Source organism: Rana temporaria, chromosome 2, assembly GCF_905171775.1.
Source record: "Rana temporaria chromosome 2, aRanTem1.1, whole genome shotgun sequence".
Taxonomy (NCBI): Eukaryota; Metazoa; Chordata; class Amphibia; order Anura; family Ranidae; genus Rana; species Rana temporaria.
Genome location: NC_053490.1, coordinates 513,178,549 through 513,197,983, shown reverse-complemented (window position 1 = coordinate 513,197,983; position 19,435 = coordinate 513,178,549).

Here is a 19,435-nt window from a genome sequence, read left to right as displayed (position 1 = left end):
GACACTTCGGACAATTTTGACACATTTTTGGGACAATTGTCATTTTCACAGCAAAAAATGCATTTAAATTGCATTGTTTATTGTGAAAATGACAGTTGCAGTTTGGGAGTTAACCACAGGGGGCGCTGTAGGAATTAGGGTTTACTTTGTGTGTGTTTACTAGTGTAGGGGGGTGTGGCTGTAGGAATGATGTCATCGATCGTGTATTCCCTATAAAGGGGATGACGCGATCGATGCGCCGACACAGTGAAGCAAGGGGGAAGCCGTGTTTACACACGGCTCTCCCCGTTCTTCAGCTCCGGGGAGCGATCGCGACGGAGCGGCTATAAACAAATAGCCGCGCCGTCGTCCCGGATCGCTCCCCGAGCGGACCCGACCTCCGCATGTACCGGGGGGGGGGTCCCGATCGGATCCCCCACCCACGTCTAGCAGAGGACGTACAGGTACGTGATTGTGCCTGTCCGTGCCATTCTGCCGACGTAAATGTACATGAGGAGGTCGGGAAGTGGTTAAATGGTCACTAAAGGAAAAAAATGTTTTTGCTGAAATGACTGTTTACAGGGTATAGAGACATAAAAGTTAACTGATTCCTTTTAAAAATCATTAAAAGTAGATAAAAATCAATCATATAATGTGCCTCTAGTTTCACTTTCACTTTTAAACTGGTTTCATGTTCCTGTGAACTAGAGAGACACACAGAATAAAAACAAACAAATCCAGGGCAGTGTTTTGTTTTTTAAAATGAATCTGATTGGTTCTGAGGAGTTTTAGACACACAGTAATGACAGCGTAGACCACCGTGAAAATCTCCCAGTACTGTGGTTATAAGGAGCCAGACAAGCAGGAAGTGTGGAGATCACAGCAGAATTACAGCTACTTTAAAGCAAAAACAAACAATGAGGACATGAAACCAGTACTGCAGTAAGGTAAAGGAAGCTATTAAGATAACAAAAAAAAATTCCTTTAGTGACTATTTAATTTTAAAATAAAACTCTTCTTAGATTTGAGTGAAGAACCACTTTAAGACCTTCTATTAGATTGAGATTTGTGAAAACCCCATTGGTAAAGTGTCAGGATTATGATTAAAGCGGGTAATTAGAAACTTGTTAATGAGATAAGAATATGCTTATCCTTCCCACAGAAGAGCTAATTGTCTTACGAAGCGCTTTCTGCTAAGATGTGACTTGTGATTATCGATCCCATCTATGAAAGTGGCTTTGCAGCGTTTTTTAATTGTAAATCGAGGCACAGGCGATAGACAGTGGGGCAGTGCAGAAAAACTGCAAAACCAACAAATATTTTTTTGTCCACATAACTTTTATGATTACTATTATGCCGTCTAGATGCTGAGATAGCTGTATAAATGTGTGAGTCGTATGATTGTCACTTTAATATAAAAGACCTGCCCTGCCCTGCGAAATTCTCTGGTCAGAATGGCAGTGTAGTTGCAGTAGGCAGATACACCCTGTGCAGATCATGGCTAACTGCCTGTGTAAAGAAGGAATGCAATTTCAGCCCTGCAGAGGAACAGCACGAATAGCACTACAAAAACAACGTTAAAACGCAGCTAAAAATGCCCGGGCATTGCGAGTGTGAAAGCACTCTTAAAATGACGCAGTGCCATATCGCAAAACATGGCCTGGTCATGAAGCGGTCCAAACCTTCTGGAGCTGAAGTGGTTAAAATGTAGGTTGGACTTGATGGACTTGTGTCCTTTTTCAACCTCACCTACTATCTCCGCTCTACAAGACTCTGGTCCGGCCGCACCTAGGGTACGCTGTCCAATTCTGGGCACCAGTCCTCAGGTCGGATGTACTGGAAATGGAGCGAGTACAAAGAAGGGCAACAAAGCTAATAAAGGGTCTGGAGGAAATTATTATGAAGAAAGGTTGTGATCACTGAACTTATTCTCTCTGGAGAAGAGACACTTGAGAGGGGATATGATTTCAATGTACAAATACCGTACTGGTGACCCCACAATAGGGATAAAACTTTTCACGGAAGGGAGTTTAACAAGACACGTGGTCACTTATTAAAATTAGAAGAAAAGAGGTTTAACCTTAAACTACGTAGAGAGTTCTTTACTGTAAGAGTGGTAAGGATGTGGAATTCCCTTCCACAGGCGGTGGTCTTAGTGGGGGCATCGATGGTTTCAAGAAACTATTAGATAAGCACCTGAACGTCCACAACATACAGGGATATACAAGGTAATACTGACATATAATCACGGTGCTCCGAGACACGAGAATACTCTGCAAAATGTTCTAAAGCAATAGAACACTCGTACAGTAAATAGGGCAAAATAAATCTACAGACTCCTATAACATACGACTGTATATTACCATATATTTCTGTAATGAAGATTTTGGGATTTAATCCCCCGGAATTCTCTTGGCGTTTACATTGCAGTAAGTCTCTGTAGACGGGAATTAGGCCTTCCGAATTATGCAGACTGAGAGAGATACCTTAAAAGTAATTTAGCCCGCGCCGAAGACAAACAATAGAGAACTGGATAGGACAGCACACGCGGGCTAAATCCCCAGCCACTGGCAGCTCCGTATTATAGCGCAGACATTGTTGTAGAATGACTTTAAGAGGATTACTTTCTCCTGCCACTTCTGGTCTGTATTCAAACTCTGCTTTTTATTAAGAGTTTCCACAACCTAAATATAGAGCCGAGAGGACACTTTATATCTGCAGCTCCAGCTAGCCAATAGATGTGTGCGGTGAAAACACGAAAGGGCCCGATATACTGTATCCGTAACGTCAGCTATTACATGAGAAAGCAAAGTCGCGTGATGACGTTACCTGTTTTCCTCGTGAAATTTTCATTTTATTTTTTTAGAGTTGTATTGGCAGGAAAATCTTTAATTAACCACTTCAGCTACGGACATGGGCGTCCGCTGATTTTTTTTCCAGGGGGGGCGGTGATACACAGTCGCATTTAACCCTTTCTTAAACGGATAACGCGGTCATCTGACAGTGTGAAATAGCTCTTGAGATGATTCAGCTTCACTCCATGCCCATATAAATATAGCCTAGAGAATGTACAGACCCCCCTTCAGCACAGACCCATCCATTCAGCACAGATGGACCCCCCCTTCAGCACAGACCCCCCCATTCCACACAGACCCCTCCATTCAGCACAGACCCCCCTTCAGCACAGATGGACCCCCCTCCCCCATCCCATTCAGTACCTCAGATCAGCCATCAGCGTGGCACAAGCACAGCAGGTTCCCTCCCCCTGTGTACACATAAACACCGGAGGGGGAGGCGGCTTCACGCTGCTCGCTGTGTCTGTGTGACTTTTGGGCCAAGACTGCTCAGACAACCCGCGGCCACTAGACTCTTCAACACCTTCTCGATTTTCCAGGGGGGGGGTCAATTGCCCCCCCTTGCCCTACGGAGCGGATGACCATGGCTACGGAAGGTTTAAACCCCCCTCCTTTATGGCCAGGCCATTTTTTTCGTTACTTTAACTGACAATTGCGTAGGCGTGCAACGCTGCACCCCAAAAAAATGTTATGTCTTTTTTTTTTCTCACAAATAGAACTTTCTTTTGGTAGTATTCGATCACCTCTGCGGTTTTTATTTTTTGCGCTATATACAAAAAAAGGCAGACAATTTAGAAAAAAAAGGGTCCATAGCAGACCCTTTGGGTTCTCCACTTTGACGTTTCTTATATAGGTAAGGGGCGGGGGCCACCCAGCTACGTCACCTGATAGCAACGACCCTTCTGACATCACAAACTTGTGCATGATGTGATGTAATGTGGGGGCGGGGCCACTGAGTGACGTAGCTAGGTGGCCTCCCCTTACCTATATAAGAAATGTCAGAGTGGAGAGTAGGCATTCGCTGAGAGGCCCAAAGCATGTCCCCATGTTGAGGGAATGTGGTCTGGTATGGTTCAGGAGAAGGGGGGCGCTCGCCTGTCTCCCCCCCCTTTTCTGACCTGTCAGGCTGCATGCCCGGATAAGAGTCTGGTACAGAATTAGGGGAGGACCCAGCACTGTGTTTTTATTTTTTATTTTGGCATGGGGTTCCATTTTAAATCCATACCCCGGGTCTGGTATGGACTGGGGTGGGACCCCCACGCCATTTTTGTTTTTTTAGTGTTCAGCTGTCAGAGGGGAAAACTATTGACAGCTGATGACTCATTGTTAACCACTTAAGCCCCGGACAATTTTGTTGCTAAATGCCCAGGCCAGGTTTTGCGATTCGGCACTGCGTCGCTTTAACAGACAATTGCGCGGTCGTGCGACGTGGCTCCCAAACAAAATTGGCATCCTTTTTTCCCCACAAATAGAGCTTTCTTTTGGTGGAATTTGATCACCTCTGCGGTTTTTATTTTTTGCGCTATAAACAAAAATAGAGTGACAATTTTGAAAAAAATGCAATATTTTTTACTTTTTGCTATAATAAATATCCCCCAAAAACATATATAACATTTTTTTTTCCCTCAGTTTAGGCCGATACGTATTCTTCTACCTATTTTTGGTAAAAAAATCGCAATAAGCGTTTATCGATTGGTTTGCGCAAAATTTATAGCGTTTACAAAATAGGGGATAGTTTTATTGCATTTTTATTATTTTATTTTTTTTACTACTAATGGCGGCGATCAGCGATTTTTTTCGTGACTGCGACATTATGGCGGACACTTCGGACAATTTTGACACATTTTTGGGACCATTGTCATTTTCACAGCAAAAAATGCATTTAAATTGCATTGTTTATTGTGAAAATGACAGTTGCAGTTTGGGAGTTAACCCCAGGGGGCGCTGTAGGAGTTAGGGTTCACCTAGTGTGTGTTTACAACTGTAGGGGGGTGTGGCTGTAGGAGTGACGTCATCGATCGAGTCTCCCTATAAAAGGGATCACACGATCAATGCAGCCGCCACAGTGAAGCACGGGGAAGCCGTGTTTACATACGGCTCTCCCCGTTCTTCAGCTCCGGGGAGCGATCGCGACGGAGCGGCTATAAACGAATAACCGCGCCGTCGTCCCGGATCGCTCCCCGCGGGAATCCGACCGCCGCATGTAGCGGGGGGGGGGGTCCCGATCGGACCCCCTACCCGCGGAAAGGCAGGGACGTACACGTGCCATTCTGTGGACGTACATATACATGCGGCGGTTGGCAAGTGGTTAAGGATGCAGCGGCTGGCTTTCCAGCTCCTTAACAACCAGTGTACACTGCACCCTGATTGGGCAAAGCTTTGCCCAATCAGGGTGCAGAATGCACTGTGCAGCGCTTAGTGCATTGCAGGGTGTTCATGGGATGAACATCATTCATATTTGGGTGTTCGGTGAACGGGCAAATGTTCCCTGTGAAAGACTCACCTGGGAGAGAGGCTTTTGGAGGGGACTGAATGCTAACCTCTTGCCTACCGACTATGGGCCCTGAGATTTGAGGGAGCTACAAACATATAGGAAGATATTCTGTTATGTAATACAAAGAGACATTATTAAGGAGGCCATGATGGTCTCTGCATGCTTGGGACTCAGTGGACAGATGTATGTGAAAGGAATGCTAATTAATGAGATCTGGAAAGCCCGGGTCTTTCACCCAATAGGTTATTGTGCTCATTAACACACCTTTGTCTCCTAGCAAACTATTGGGGAATGTGTTTATACTTATGTGTATTGTAAGTTGTGAGTGAGGAGACGGCAAGTCTACCCTGAAAGGTCATAGCTCTGAGTCACCTAGTCTGGGTAAATTATTAGCTCATGTTAATTAGGTTTCTGGTTACAGTTTGTATTGTCAACCTGCTGTATATATTTGTGTGTCATCTCAAATGAAGCAATCCATGTTAAACAACCAAACAAGTATTGCCTTGTTTGTTGTGGTCAATGGTTGGAATTAGGGTTGTCCCGATACCACTTTTTTAGGACCGAGCACAAGTACCGATACTTTTTTTCAAGTACTCGCCGATACCGATATTTTTTTTAAAATGTGTCCCCAAATGCAGCCATGTCCCCCCACAAATGCAGCCATGTCCCCCCACAGATGCAGCCATGTCCCCCCCATATGCAGCCATGTCCCCCCATATCCAGCCATGTCCCCCCATATGCAGCCATGTCCCCCCCATATGCAGCCATGTCCCCCCCATATGCAACCATGTCCCCCCCATATGCAGCCATGTCCCCCCCATATCCAGCCATGTCCCCCCCCCATATCCAGCCATGTCCCCCCCATATATGCAGCCATGTCCCCCCCATATATGCAGCCATGTCCCCCCCATATATGCAGCCATGTCCCCCTTACCTACATGCTGCCGCGTCGCCGCTTGGTTAATACGGGCAGGGAACATTACAGCTGTCATTTGAATAGCTGTAGTGTTTCGCGCCGCGCTGCGTATAGACACTCCCCCTTGCTCGGGATTGGACAGTTCACCCGAGCAAGGGGGAGTGTCTATACGCGGCGCGGCGGGAAACACTACAGCTATTCAAATGAAAGCTGTAATGTTCCCCGCCCGTATTAACCAAGCGGCGGCAGCGGGGATGTGGCGTAGCGGCGGGCGTGGCGAGTATCGGATGAGGCATCGGGGGCATTTGCGGGAGTACAAGTACTCCCGCAAATACCCGGAGTCGGTCCCGATACCAATACTATCGGTATCGGGACAACCCTAGTTGGAATATCTGATATCTATATTCAGACTGGGAGGAAGCGGTATATGACAAAAGTACTCAAGCGGAGTAGTTTTGTTACATTACCCATTGTTGATAACAGTGGGAGGAATAGTGCCCCATCGTTGGTGTCAGTGGGAGAAATAGTTCCCCATCTGTGGCGTCACTAGAAGCAATAGTGCCCCATTATTGGTACCAGTGGAAGGAATAGTGCCCCATGGTTAATATTACAGTGGGGAATAGCGTCCCATTTATTGGTGTCAGTGGCAGGAATAGTGTCCCTTCGCTGATATCAGTAGAAGGAATAATGCCCCATCATTGGAGTCAGTGGGAGGAATAGTGTCCCATCATTGGTGTCAGTAGAAGGAAAAGTTCCCCATCGCTGATGTCAGTAGAAGAAAAAGTGCTCCATCATTGGTATAATTGGGAAGAATAGTGTCCCATCATTTGTGTCACCAAAAGCAATAATTCCCCATCGTAGGTGTCTGTCGGACATAACATACATACATATATGTTGTATATACAATAACAGGCAATGTATTACATATTATTTCTGACAGCATACTTGTCTCCAAATGCAGCTTTGACCGGATGAGATAACAGCGGTATTTCATGCTGATGCAGCGGATTGGGAAGTAGCGGAATGATCGGCCCTGTCTAAATGAAGAAGTGCGGCGTATTGATTGGGACATCAATTGCCTCTGACTTTTGGAAATCGTTACAGTCACTGTTCCTGAGTGCCAGCCTGTGATCCATAGCTCATCCTTCAAAGTTTATCAATACCCCATGGTTAATATAAAGATTTTTCTAAATGAAGATGTTAATGAATTCAGCTCATGTATGCATGGCGCACCTTCTAGAACAAGCTCTTTTGTTGACTTCAATTATTCTCTGAACACTTTCATACACCTTAGGGCCCTTTCACGCGGGACGGATCCATGTGCGGGCTCTGCTTTGCTCAGCGGGGATCGCTCCGTCGCTAAGCAGGCAGATGACAGGTCTGCCTCTCCACACTGTGCAGGGACCGACCTGTCAGAGCGCCGCTCTCCCCTATGGGGGATCGGACTCTACGGTCCGTCGGCATCCGTTCCGATCCGCCAGTCGGATGGAAAAATAGGGTTTTCCTTCGTCACACTTTGGCGGATGGGAGCGGGTCAGATGTCAGCGGGCATGTCACTGTTGACATCCGTCGCTCCATAGAGGTTCACGGAGCGCCCGTTCAGGTCAGCCCCAAAAAACTGACTGTCGGACCTGAACGGTCCGAGGGCCAGATTCACATAGGTTAGCGGATCTTTAGATCCGCGTAACCCAGGGCTGGTGCAAGGATTTTTGACACCCTAGGCGAAACCTAATTTTGACGCCCCCCCCCCCCCCCACACACACACACACACACATTGACTCCGCCCCTCAAAAATTTGCGGCACCCATTTCTTCAGCAGTGGTCCACAGGTTTGCACCTGTGCCTCTGGACCTTCTCATCCCATCACTGTATCACTCTGCACTGCACTCTGTTCCCCTCTGTACCCCCCTGCACATCGCCCCCCCCACACACACATCTGTCCATCTGTCCCCCCCACACACATTCAGTACCCCCCCCTGCACGTCTGCCCCCCCACACATCAGTAACCCCCTGCACATCTGCCCCCCCCACACATATCAATACCCCCCTGCACGTCTGCCCCCCCCAAACACATATCAGTACCCCCCTGCACATCTGCCCCCCCCAAACACATATCAGTACCCCCCTGCACATCTGCCCCCCCCATACATATCAGTACCCCCCCTGCACGTCCGTCCCCCACACACACATATCAGTACCCCCCTGCACGTCTGCCCCCCCAAAACACATATCAGTACCCCCCCGGGCCTGCACGCCCCCCCCCCCCCCCCCCGCACACACACAGTCAGTACCCCCCTGCACATCTGCCCCCCCAAACACATATCAGTACCCCCTGCACATCTGCCCCCCCCCAAACACATATCAGTACCCCCCTGCACGTCCGTCCCTGTCCCCCACACAAACATATCAGTACCTCCCTGCACATCTGTCCCCCCCACACACATCAGTACCCCCCCTGCATGTCTGCCCCCCCACACACATCAGTACCCCCCCTGCATGTCTGCCCCCCACACACATCAGTACCCCCCCTGCATGTCTGCCCCCCCCACACACATATCAGTACCCCCCCTGCATGTCTGCCCCCCCACACACATCAGTACCCCCCCTGCATGTCTGCCCCCCCCACACACACATCAGTACCCCCCCCTGCATGTCTGCCCCCCCACACACATCAGTACCCACCCTGCATGTCTGCCCCCCCCACACACATATCAGTACCCCCCCTGCATGTCTGCCCCCCCACACACACATCAGTACCCCCCCCTGCATGTCTGCCCCCCCACACACATCAGTACCCCCCCTGCATGTCTGCCCCCACACACACATCAGTACCCCCCCTGCATGTCTGCCCCCCCACACACATCAGTACCCCCCCTGCATGTCTGCCCCCCCACACACATATCAGTACCCCCCCTGCATGTCTGCCCCCCCACACACATCAGTACCCCCCCTGCATGTCTGCCCCCCCACACACACATCAGTACCCCCCCTGCATGTCTGCCCCCCCACACACATCAGTACCCCCCCTGCATGTCTGCCCCCCCCCCCACACACATATCAGTACCCCCCCTGCATGTCTGCCCCCCCACACACACATCAGTACCCCCCCTGCATGTCTGCCCCCCCACACACATCAGTACCCCCCCCTGCATGTCTGCCCCCCACACACACATCAGTACCCCCCCCTGCATGTCTGCCCCCCCACACACATCAGTACCCCCCCTGCATGTCTGCCCCCCCACACACATATCAGTACCCCCCCTGCATGTCTGCCCCCCCACACACATCAGTACCCCCCCCACACATATCAGTACCCCCCTGCACGTCTGCCTAAGCCCCCCCCCCCCACATATCAGTTCCCCCCCTGTGTACACAGTGCAATGCACTATTAACTTAACAGAGTCCACGCAGAGTAAGAAGCAGTCAGTGTTTGCTTTTTGTGTGACTGGGCGCAGGCTACAGCACGGAGCGCTGCCTGTGCTTCCACTATACCTGAGCCAGCAGGGGTGGTTACTTTACTCCGGGTCCAGGAGAGTGGCGCTGCCCCTGCCTGTCCTTTCAAACCAGATCCCCGAGCGCCCAGGAGGAGGGGGGAGCGGATATCACGGCAAGCCCGGCCGTAGTTACACTACATGCAGCCACAGGGCTGAGGGCTCCCATCTCATCCTCGCCCGATCATGGGGCACTTTCGGCCGGCTGCTTGTTACAGCGGCTCTCTTCCCTCAGACCTCAGATCATCTTCTCACTGCCGCCGCCGCCGCGCCGCTACTGCAGGCTGGGGATAGAGCGGTCCGTCGGTATTCACAGGCGCAACCGACGGGTCCTGGTGGGATTTTAATAATCTGAATCCCAAAGTGTGGCTGGGGATCCGGATTTTGGCGCTCCCCCTAATCTGGCGCTCTAGGCAGCCGCCTGATCTGCCTATTGCTAGCGCCGGCCCTGGCGTAACCTATGTGATTTAAGATCCGCCGCCGCAAGTTTTTGAGGCAAGTGGGTAATTCACAAAACACTTACCTCAAAACTTGCGGCGGCGTATCGTAAATCCCCCGGCGGAATTCAAATTCCGCGGCTAGGGGGAGTGTACTATTCAGATCAGGCACGTCCCTGCGCCGATCGAATAGCGCATGCGCCGTCCGAAAATTTTCCCAGCGTGCATTGCTCCAAATGACGTCGCAAGGACGTCATTGGTTTCGACATTTACGTAAATTACGTCCATCTGTATTTGCGATCGACTTACGCAAACAACATAAAAAATTCACATTTAGTCGCGGGAACGACGGCCATACTTAACATTGGCTGCGCCTCATAGAAGCAGGGGTAACTATACGCCGGGAAAACCCTTACGTAAACGGCGTAAAGTGACTGCGTCAGGCCCGCGTACGTTCGTGAATTGGCGTATCTCGCTGATTTACAAATTCTTGCCGTAAATCAGCGAGAACAACCCCAGCGGCCATTTTAAAATTGCAGTTAAGATCCGACGGTGTAACACAGTTACACCTGGCGGATCTTAGGCATATCTATGCGTAACTGATTCTATGCGACCGACGCAACTCTGAGATACGACGGTGTATCAGGAGATACACCGTCGTATCTTTATGTGAATCTGGCCCCACATGTGTAAAAAGGGGCCTTAGTCTGCATTCACACCTGAAAGTTTCGTTTTCAGGCAGAAAGTTGCGTGATTTTGCCGCGATTTTGTACAGGTCAAAAGGTCACCAATGTAAAAAACAGAAAAACGCCTGTAATCTGCCTAAAAAGAAGCTCATGTACTTTTTTTGAGCTTCAGGGATTTTGCTTCAGGCGACAAAACGCTCAGATGTGAACAGGCGCCATTGAAATGAATGGGATTTTGCTTGTTGGGTGTTTTTCTGGTGTTTTACGAGCTGAAAACACTCAGGTGTGAATACCTGAGTGTCACATTTGACATCTTTCAGGGGGAAGGGGGGTGCAGAAACCTGTCAAAGACAGGTATTTGCACCCACTTCCGGGAGTCCTCACTGCGGGGATTCTACGGGTAGTGCGTCACTTCCCGCCCCCGCCTGTTGTGTTCTGGGAAACATTCGGCTCCCAGAACACATCGGGGGACCAGTGAGGACGGCGCTACGTGACTCCTGCATGCACCGCAGGAAATCGGGCAGTGAAGCTGAAGCGATTCACTTCCTGGTTTCCTCACCGAGGATGGCGGTGGGGGCAGCAGATAGACGAGCGATCGCTCATCTTCTGCTGCAGACATCGCTGGACTCCAGGACAGGTAAGTGTCCTAATATTAAAAGTCAGCAGCTGCAGTATTTGGAGCTGCTGGCTTTTAATCTTTTTTTTACAGCGGAGCTCCACTTTAAAGTATATGTGAGCCCAGTCATTAAAATGTAATTTTAGCATAGGGTGACAACGCTTTGTCCCTGTTTCCCAACAGTGCTTCAATGTTGCCACTAAGTGGTAATTGGTCATTTAGCCTCTTACCACCGTGGTAACACCTACAATATATTGTCAAAAGTATTGGTACGCCTGCCTTTACACGCACATAAACTTTAATAGCCTTCGTCCTCGTCCGTAGGGTTCACAATATTGATTTGGCCCACCCTTTGCAGCTATAACAGCTTCAACTCTTCAACTCACTCATCCATGTCTTTATGGACCTTGCTTTGTGCACTGGCCCAAATCATTTGGTGGAGGGGGGATTATGGTGTGGGATTGTTTTTCAGGGATTGGGCTTGACCCCTTAGTTCCAGTGAAGGGAATTCTTAAGGCGTCAGCATACCAAGACATTTTGGACAATTCCATGTTCCCAACTTTGTGGAAACAGTTTGGGAATGGCCCCTTCCTGTTCCAACATGAAAGAGCACCAGTGCACAAATCAAGGTCCATAAAGACATGGATGAGTGAGTTTGGGTGGAGGAACTTGACTGCCCTGCATAGAGTCCTGACCTCAAACTGAAAGAACACCTTTGGGATGCATTAAAGCGGAGACTGCAAGCCAGGCCTTCTCGTTCAACATCAGTGCCTGACCTCACAAATGTGCTTCTGGAAGAATGGTCAAACATTCCCATAGACACACTCCTAAACCCTGTAGACAGCCTTCCCAGAAGAGTTGAAGCTGTTATAGCTGCAAAGGGCGGGGCCAACTCAATATTGAACCCTACAGACTAAGACTGGGATGCCATTAAAGTTCATGTGCGTGTAAAACCAGGTGTCCCAATACTTTTGGCAATATAGTATATGTGCAAGAGAGCGGGCTTTAACACACACACATGCCGTACATATGCATCCATAAATGGCCGAGGTTTCTGTGCTGAGAACGCACTCCCAGTACAGTGACCGAGCTGTCATGGAGAGCTCTCGGTCTCTAGCCATGATCTGGAGTTGATAGAATTGGCTCATGTTCATGAAATTTCGAAAGTTTTTTTGAATCCTTTTAACACTTTTGAATCAACTTTCATTAACCACTTGCCGACCTCAATACGTATATATATACGTGACGGTTTGCAAGTGGTGTGTCAGGTTTATGGTTGAAGATATCAGCCATAACCCCGGTACCGTTTTTTGCAGCCGGCGGTTGGCTTTTTCGTGAAACCAGTCGGATCGGCTTATGAGCCCCTGATATGCTTTCGGAAGCGGCGGGAGGGGTTTCTGCCGGTTCGCCTCGAGAAAAGACCCAATGGTGTGGCTGGCTGCTCCCATAGTATCTACTCTTTGATCGGCACTATGGCCTTGGAGGACCGGAGCGACGTCATGACATCACTTCTGGTCTAGGCTGGAATTACTTTTTTTATTATGATCTTTTATATTCAAGGTAAAGAAGAGATTTGGGGTCTTTTTGACCCCAGATCTCTCCATAAAGAGGACCTGCCATCCTTATTTCTATTACAAGGGATGTTTACATTCCCTGTAATAGGAAAAAAGTGTTAAAGAAAAGGGACAGTGTAAAAATAAAAAATAAAAAGTAAGAAAAAAAATTAAAGCACCTCCACCCCACCTTGCTTGCGTGCAAAAGAAACCGCATACGTAAGTCGCGCCCACATATACAGTGTTCACACAACACGTGAGGTATTGCCAAGAACGTTAGAGCAGGAGCAATAATTCTAGCGCTAGACCTCTTTTGTAACTCTAAACTGGTAACCTGCAAAGGCGTTTAAAGCATTGCCTATGGAGATTTTAAATTAAACCGTAATTTGTCGCCAATTTTAAAGCATGACATGTTAGGTATCAATTTGCTCGACATAACATCATCTTTCATATTAAAAAATAAATAAAATAAGGGTTACATATTGTGTTTTGTTTTTTTGTCATTTTTTTTTATTCATTAAAGTATATTTTTTCCAATAAAATTGTGTTTGCAAAACCACTGCGCAAATACCGTGTGATATAAAAAATTGCAAAAATTGCTACTTTATTCCATAGGGTCGCTGCTAAAAAATAAAATAAAAATGACTAGGGTTCTAAGTAATTTTCTAGCAAAAAAATACTGATTTAAACTTGTAAACAAAATGTGCCAGAAAAAGCCTTGTCAGCAATGGGTTAAATAATTACTTAGTGATCCTGTCATGAAGATTCTTGTTTAGGCATTTCCTGTTGCAGGGTGACAACTGTCTTCCAACTGCACTCTTGCGTGGTCACCCTGTCACACGCTCTCATAGTAAAGTTTTCTAGGGCCCATGCCTCCAAACATTGTGCATCTTTGTAAGGCCCTGCGTTCCCGTTCAAGAAGTTGTGTGAGCGATTTTCTCATGATTATGCGCATTGCACATAGAGCAGCCTATTCGCTTGAAAGGGCTGCCCTATGCGCGTTTGTTGCAGAAAAGCTCAGGGACAAAATTTGGTCCCTGAGACAGGCGCCTTTTTATAGACACCTTTTGCCGTGATTCTCACACATTGTGCAGTGAGACAATTGTGGGAAAATTGCACCGCGTTTAGAATGAATGCCACCCAAATGCACACCATGATTTTTAGTTCAATCTTATTCTATTGAATTGCAAAGAACAAGGATTTAGAGGTACACATGATATAAGCAGTGGTGTATTTAGGTTTTGTGCTGCCCTAGGCCTGACTAAACTCTTGCACCCCATAATTTAAATATGACACACCCCTTGCTGTCAAGGCCACACCCCTTGCTGTTTAAGACCCAACCTGAAATTTTTGAGTGGGGACACAAGTTCTGAGGGCCTGGGGCAATGAATTCCCTTAATTTGCATAGATTTCTACTTACTTCCTGTTTGGCTATGGGGCAGGAAGTGAAAGGAAATCTCTACAATGGAACGGGGATGGTAAAAAATAAACTGACAGGGACCTTCCCTTTATCCAAAATGAAAAAAAAAAAAACAGTGCGGCCGCTTTATGGGGGCGCTAGACTAATTTGCCTCTCAGCCCAGTCCACCCCATAAGACTAGCGCTACACTAAGGCCTCGTACACACGACCGTTTTACTCTACAGAATCCATCAAGAAACTTGGTGGCAGAGCTTTTTTGCCGAGCAAAACGGTCGTGTGTATGTTTTTCATCGAGAAAACTGTCGTGGAACTCGATAAAAAAAAAAGAGAACAAGTTCTCTTTTTCCTCGTCGGGAGTCTCAATTTCCTTGTCGTGTTCCTCGTTGGGCTGGTTTTCGACGAGAAACACGTTCGTGTGTATGCTTAGAAACCCGCACATGCTCAGAAGGGTGGCGCCAGTGGAATCAAACTTCCCCTTTATAGTGCCGTCGTACGTGTTTTACGTCACCGCGTTTGAGGACGACGAGATTTGGTCTTGACAGTGTGAACGCAAAGAAAGCTTGTCAAGATTCTCGACAAGCCTAACAAGGAACTCATCGAGGAAAATGATTTCATTTACGACAAGTTCCTCGGTCGTGTGTACGAGGCCTTACAGTATAGTGCAAGCCGTCGGGGACTCTTTCCGTGCTGCCCCCCCTGCAAAGTGCTGCCCTAGGCCTGGGCCTTGTTGGCCTAGGCCAGAATACAGCGTTGGATATAAGTATAAGAATACTATCAGCAGTCTGAAAAACATTGTTCAGTATAAAGCAATATTGGACATACAACCCCAAAGGTCATACTAATAGCAAATTTACCACTACCCTATTACGTTGGGGGAAAGAGCAACTGTCATGCAACATGAAATTCAATTAGTGTATAAGGAAACACATCTGTGTTTTACTATCCCTTATGTAGCATCTTTTACTCCTGACTTTTATGGAGAAACGTAAAAGTCAGCAGTAAAAGAGAAACTATGTAAGGAAATTGGGGTTGCTATGAGTGTAAGCAAAGTAGAAAGCTGGATAGAAGCAAGGATGAGGTCAGTTACACTTCATCATGGCCAAGGGGGATTGGGGGATGGGTCTTCTTTGGCCCAGATCTGAAATTTGAGGATCTGGATCACACGTGCAGGTGTAAGAAAATTGGTCCTCCCTCCTGTTTCCTGTGCCAACAAGTGTTCCAGATCCCTTATGACAGTGGTTCTCAACCTTCTCCTCAAGTACCCCCAACAGGCCAGGTTTTCCTTTATCTTGCACAGGTGCTGTAAATCAGAGTCAATTGCTTGGTATTTTGGACAGCTATCTTATCTAATAAAAATTCACAAAACATGGCTTGTTGGGGGTACTTGAGGACAGCGTTGAGGACCACTGCCTTATGGGGTCTAATTTGATTGCCCATTCCTCAAGAGAGCTGTCAATTACAAGTGGGGAAGAATGACTGCCCTATCTGCTGCGATGAAGTGTCAAGGGCATCTGTTTTAGTGGATATAAAGGATCCCAGGGATCATGGATAGGAGGGCTATCCTGGGTGAAGCCTGGATAGAGGTTGCCTTGAGTTTGCAGTAGAGGTCAAAAAGTTTTTTCCAGAATAACCGTATGGGTGGGCATTATCACCCAATGTGGAGCATGGTGCCCTTCGAGGCATGGTACCACCATCATGTGTCAGGTATTGTGTGATTAAAGTGGTGGAGTATTTAGGGACATCTATACCATCTGGTTACACATTTAAAGCCCTTTTCTGGTGTTTTTGTGGCAAAAGATAATCTTGTGGGTCAGTGTAAACACTTTTTCCAGACCGAGGGGGGAAAAGTCAGTTTTAATTTCAATTTCTCATGTCTGTGTGTATGCAGGGAGGTCTGGGTAGGCAAAGGCTGGGAGAATGGAATATAATTAAGAGACCATGTGTGTTGGTGGGTGTTTTTGCAGGGTCAAGGATTCAAAGGCAGTCAGTTGAGCAAGAATATCCGGTATCGAGAGAATAGATCAAATAAAGAATAGGGCTTGTTGCCTCTGTAACCATTGCATAGGGTTTTGTATGGGAACTGCAGGGGAAGATGTTACAGTTAATGAGTCCGATTGAAGAACTTGAGAGAGACGTCTGTCGTCCTGTTTACTACAAAGGCTGAAACCAGCAGCTTAAAGAGCTGGTGGAAAAGCTAGGGTGGCAAAAAAAAGTAGTCAAGAAACCAAAATAAACTAAATAATAAACTAAGCATATGCAACAAGGAAGTTACGGCTTCTGGGAGTTGACCTAACAGGAAGTGAAAGCTGAGGAAGTGATGGAATCTGAAAATAATTTCAAAAAAATAAATAAACTGACAAGATTTTAAACCTCCTGTGGATGAGGTAAGTGAGAGAAAAGTACATGGGGATGGCTGGGCCAGATATTGCATTGGAAAGCGCTTCTGTCACGATCAATTAGCGCCCCTCCTCCTCATTCCAACACCCGATGTTGGCTGTTGCTTTTCCCCTGTCTGTGTCTGATCTCATGTCACCTGATATAAGCAAACCGAACACTCTATCCCTTGCTTGTAATAGAGACAGTTACCTGCATTGTTTCTGATCAAGCCTTCCGTTTGTCTGCCTTGCTTTGCTGTTGGATTTCCCTGTGTATGATCCGGATAGGATATTGGACTATTCCCTGAACTCAGCCTGCCTTATTACGTGGACCATCTTAGAACCACGCTATCTGTCTGCTAAACTGCAAGTAGTGGTGTGGTAGCCAGGCACTATAGCATCGTGAATAAGTCCTGGGGGCAACCAAGTACCGGTAGGCCTGCCTCCCTTAAAGAGGTTATAAACCCTCCTGTTTTTTAACCTTAATGCATCCTATGCATTAAGGTAATAAAACTTTTGGCAGTCACAGGCCCCCCAGGCCCCCCCCGTTTTACTTACTTAAGCCCTGGAATGTCCCATGGCAAGGATGTGCTGTCTGTCTGCCTGGGGTTCTCTGCTGTTGATTGGATAGATTGCCATTTGCTCCTGCTGCTGTCAATCAAATCCAATGATGCGTGTGCCGGGGGTGGGGCCGATTCCTACATTCAGCGGCTATGGACGCCAAATGCTGGACTCAGGAGCATGTCCCCAAGGAAACCCCTTGGGAGAGAGTTTCTCCTAGGGGGTTATCTGATGTGGGGAGGAGCCGCCGGGGGACCCCAGAAAACGGCGTTCGGTGCCACTCTGTGCAAAATTAACTGCACAGTGGAGGTAAGAATGACATGTTTGTTATTTAAAAAAAAAAAAAAAAAAAAAAAACTTTAGTATAACTTTAAGGGAAAGGGCGCTGCTATAGGTGACACACACAGTAGCTAGCTATATTGTCTGACCACCTGCATTGAGGTAGACATGACATTCGTGACAGCTTCCATTTATTATGAAAAGTGAAATTCTGCCTGAAAAGGTGAACTTATTCTTTAACTACTTGACCTTCAAAATATTTACCCCCTTTCCTGACCAGGATTTTTTTTGCGATAAGGCACTGTATTACTGACAATTGTGTGGTTATACAATGCTTTACCCAAACCAAATGTATGGCCTTTTTTCCCCCCCCACAAATAGAGCTTTCTTTTGGTGGTATATGATCACCTCTGCGTGTTTTATTTTTTGCGTTATAATAAAAAAAAAAGACAGATGACTCAGATAGGAATCGCACCGTATTCCTGTTCAAATCACATGCAATTCGTTTCAGTGCAATTTAAGGCCCATTCATTTTGTATGGGTTCAAATCGCACTACAAATGCGTATTGCACGGATCCCGAATTCCAACAAAACAATATTTGAAGACTTTGGTCCCACAACTTTTAAATGCGGCAAAATATCATAATCAATATCGTAATTGGCGGGAAAAAGAGAGTCCCTCATTAAGAGGGTGGTGTAGCAGAGTAGAGGAAATTTATAACTTAGAACACTTAAGATTTAGAGACGAAGAGAAATGGGAAGAATTTGAAGAGAGGTGGGAAAAATGGAAAAGGTTCAAATATACAATGGGTTTTGCTGACGCCATGGGCATATAATGCATTGAGGCCTGGGCTCTCGTTGGATATGAATAGGATAGGCCCGTATGTGGGATGACTGGTGGGGGAGAGATCGGGCGGGCACGATTGAGCCCGGGCGGTCTCTCTCATGTAGTCCTGTGAGAGCCAGGGCGCAAGGGACAGAGATATAATTAAGAGAGGGGAGTTTTAGTGTAATATTGGCACCGAAACTATGAAAAGGATGCTGGCAGGGGAGGTATGGGTGGGGGAGGAAGGGGAGGGGAAGAAAGGGTATTCTTTTTCCACTCAGATTCGGAGTGTTGTGTTGTTTTCATCTTTCGTTTGAGTTAAAAAAAAAAGGAAAAAAAAAAAAAGGAAAAAAAGAGGAAAAATATTTTAAATGAAAAAAAAAAAATCGCACTACAAAGATAACGGTTTCCGTATCAGGAGCATATGCATGAGTACTTTGGCGCCAATACTGATACCTGTATCGGTGCAAGCCTACCTGAAAGCACACTGCATTTACTCATCAACATAAACCAACAGTCCATCCACACAGGCCCTTACTTTGCCCCATGATGTTCCTACATGGCAATCCTTTCAAGCAAATAAACAGTCAACACACAAGAAGCAAGTGAGAAAATTTTAATTACAGTATTATCGCAATTAGAATTGGAAAAACTGAGGCAGAGAGGGATGAAAATTCGAGTGAATAAGTGAATTATTGGTTTGAGACCTGAATCTTGAAAATTTCACATGTTACAATTCCTGCCCCCATCGAATACCTATTTTCCAACCACACAGTGAAAATCGTTAGAAAAAATAAAAAAAATAAAAATGGCTAATAATCATGGAAGTCATCATACATTGGTATCATTTAAAGAGATAGGCATAGTGACTTTTAAAACAGTATTGAAACATAAGGGAAGAGATGTAGTCATAGTCCATCATTTGGCATCAATTCACATCACCATAA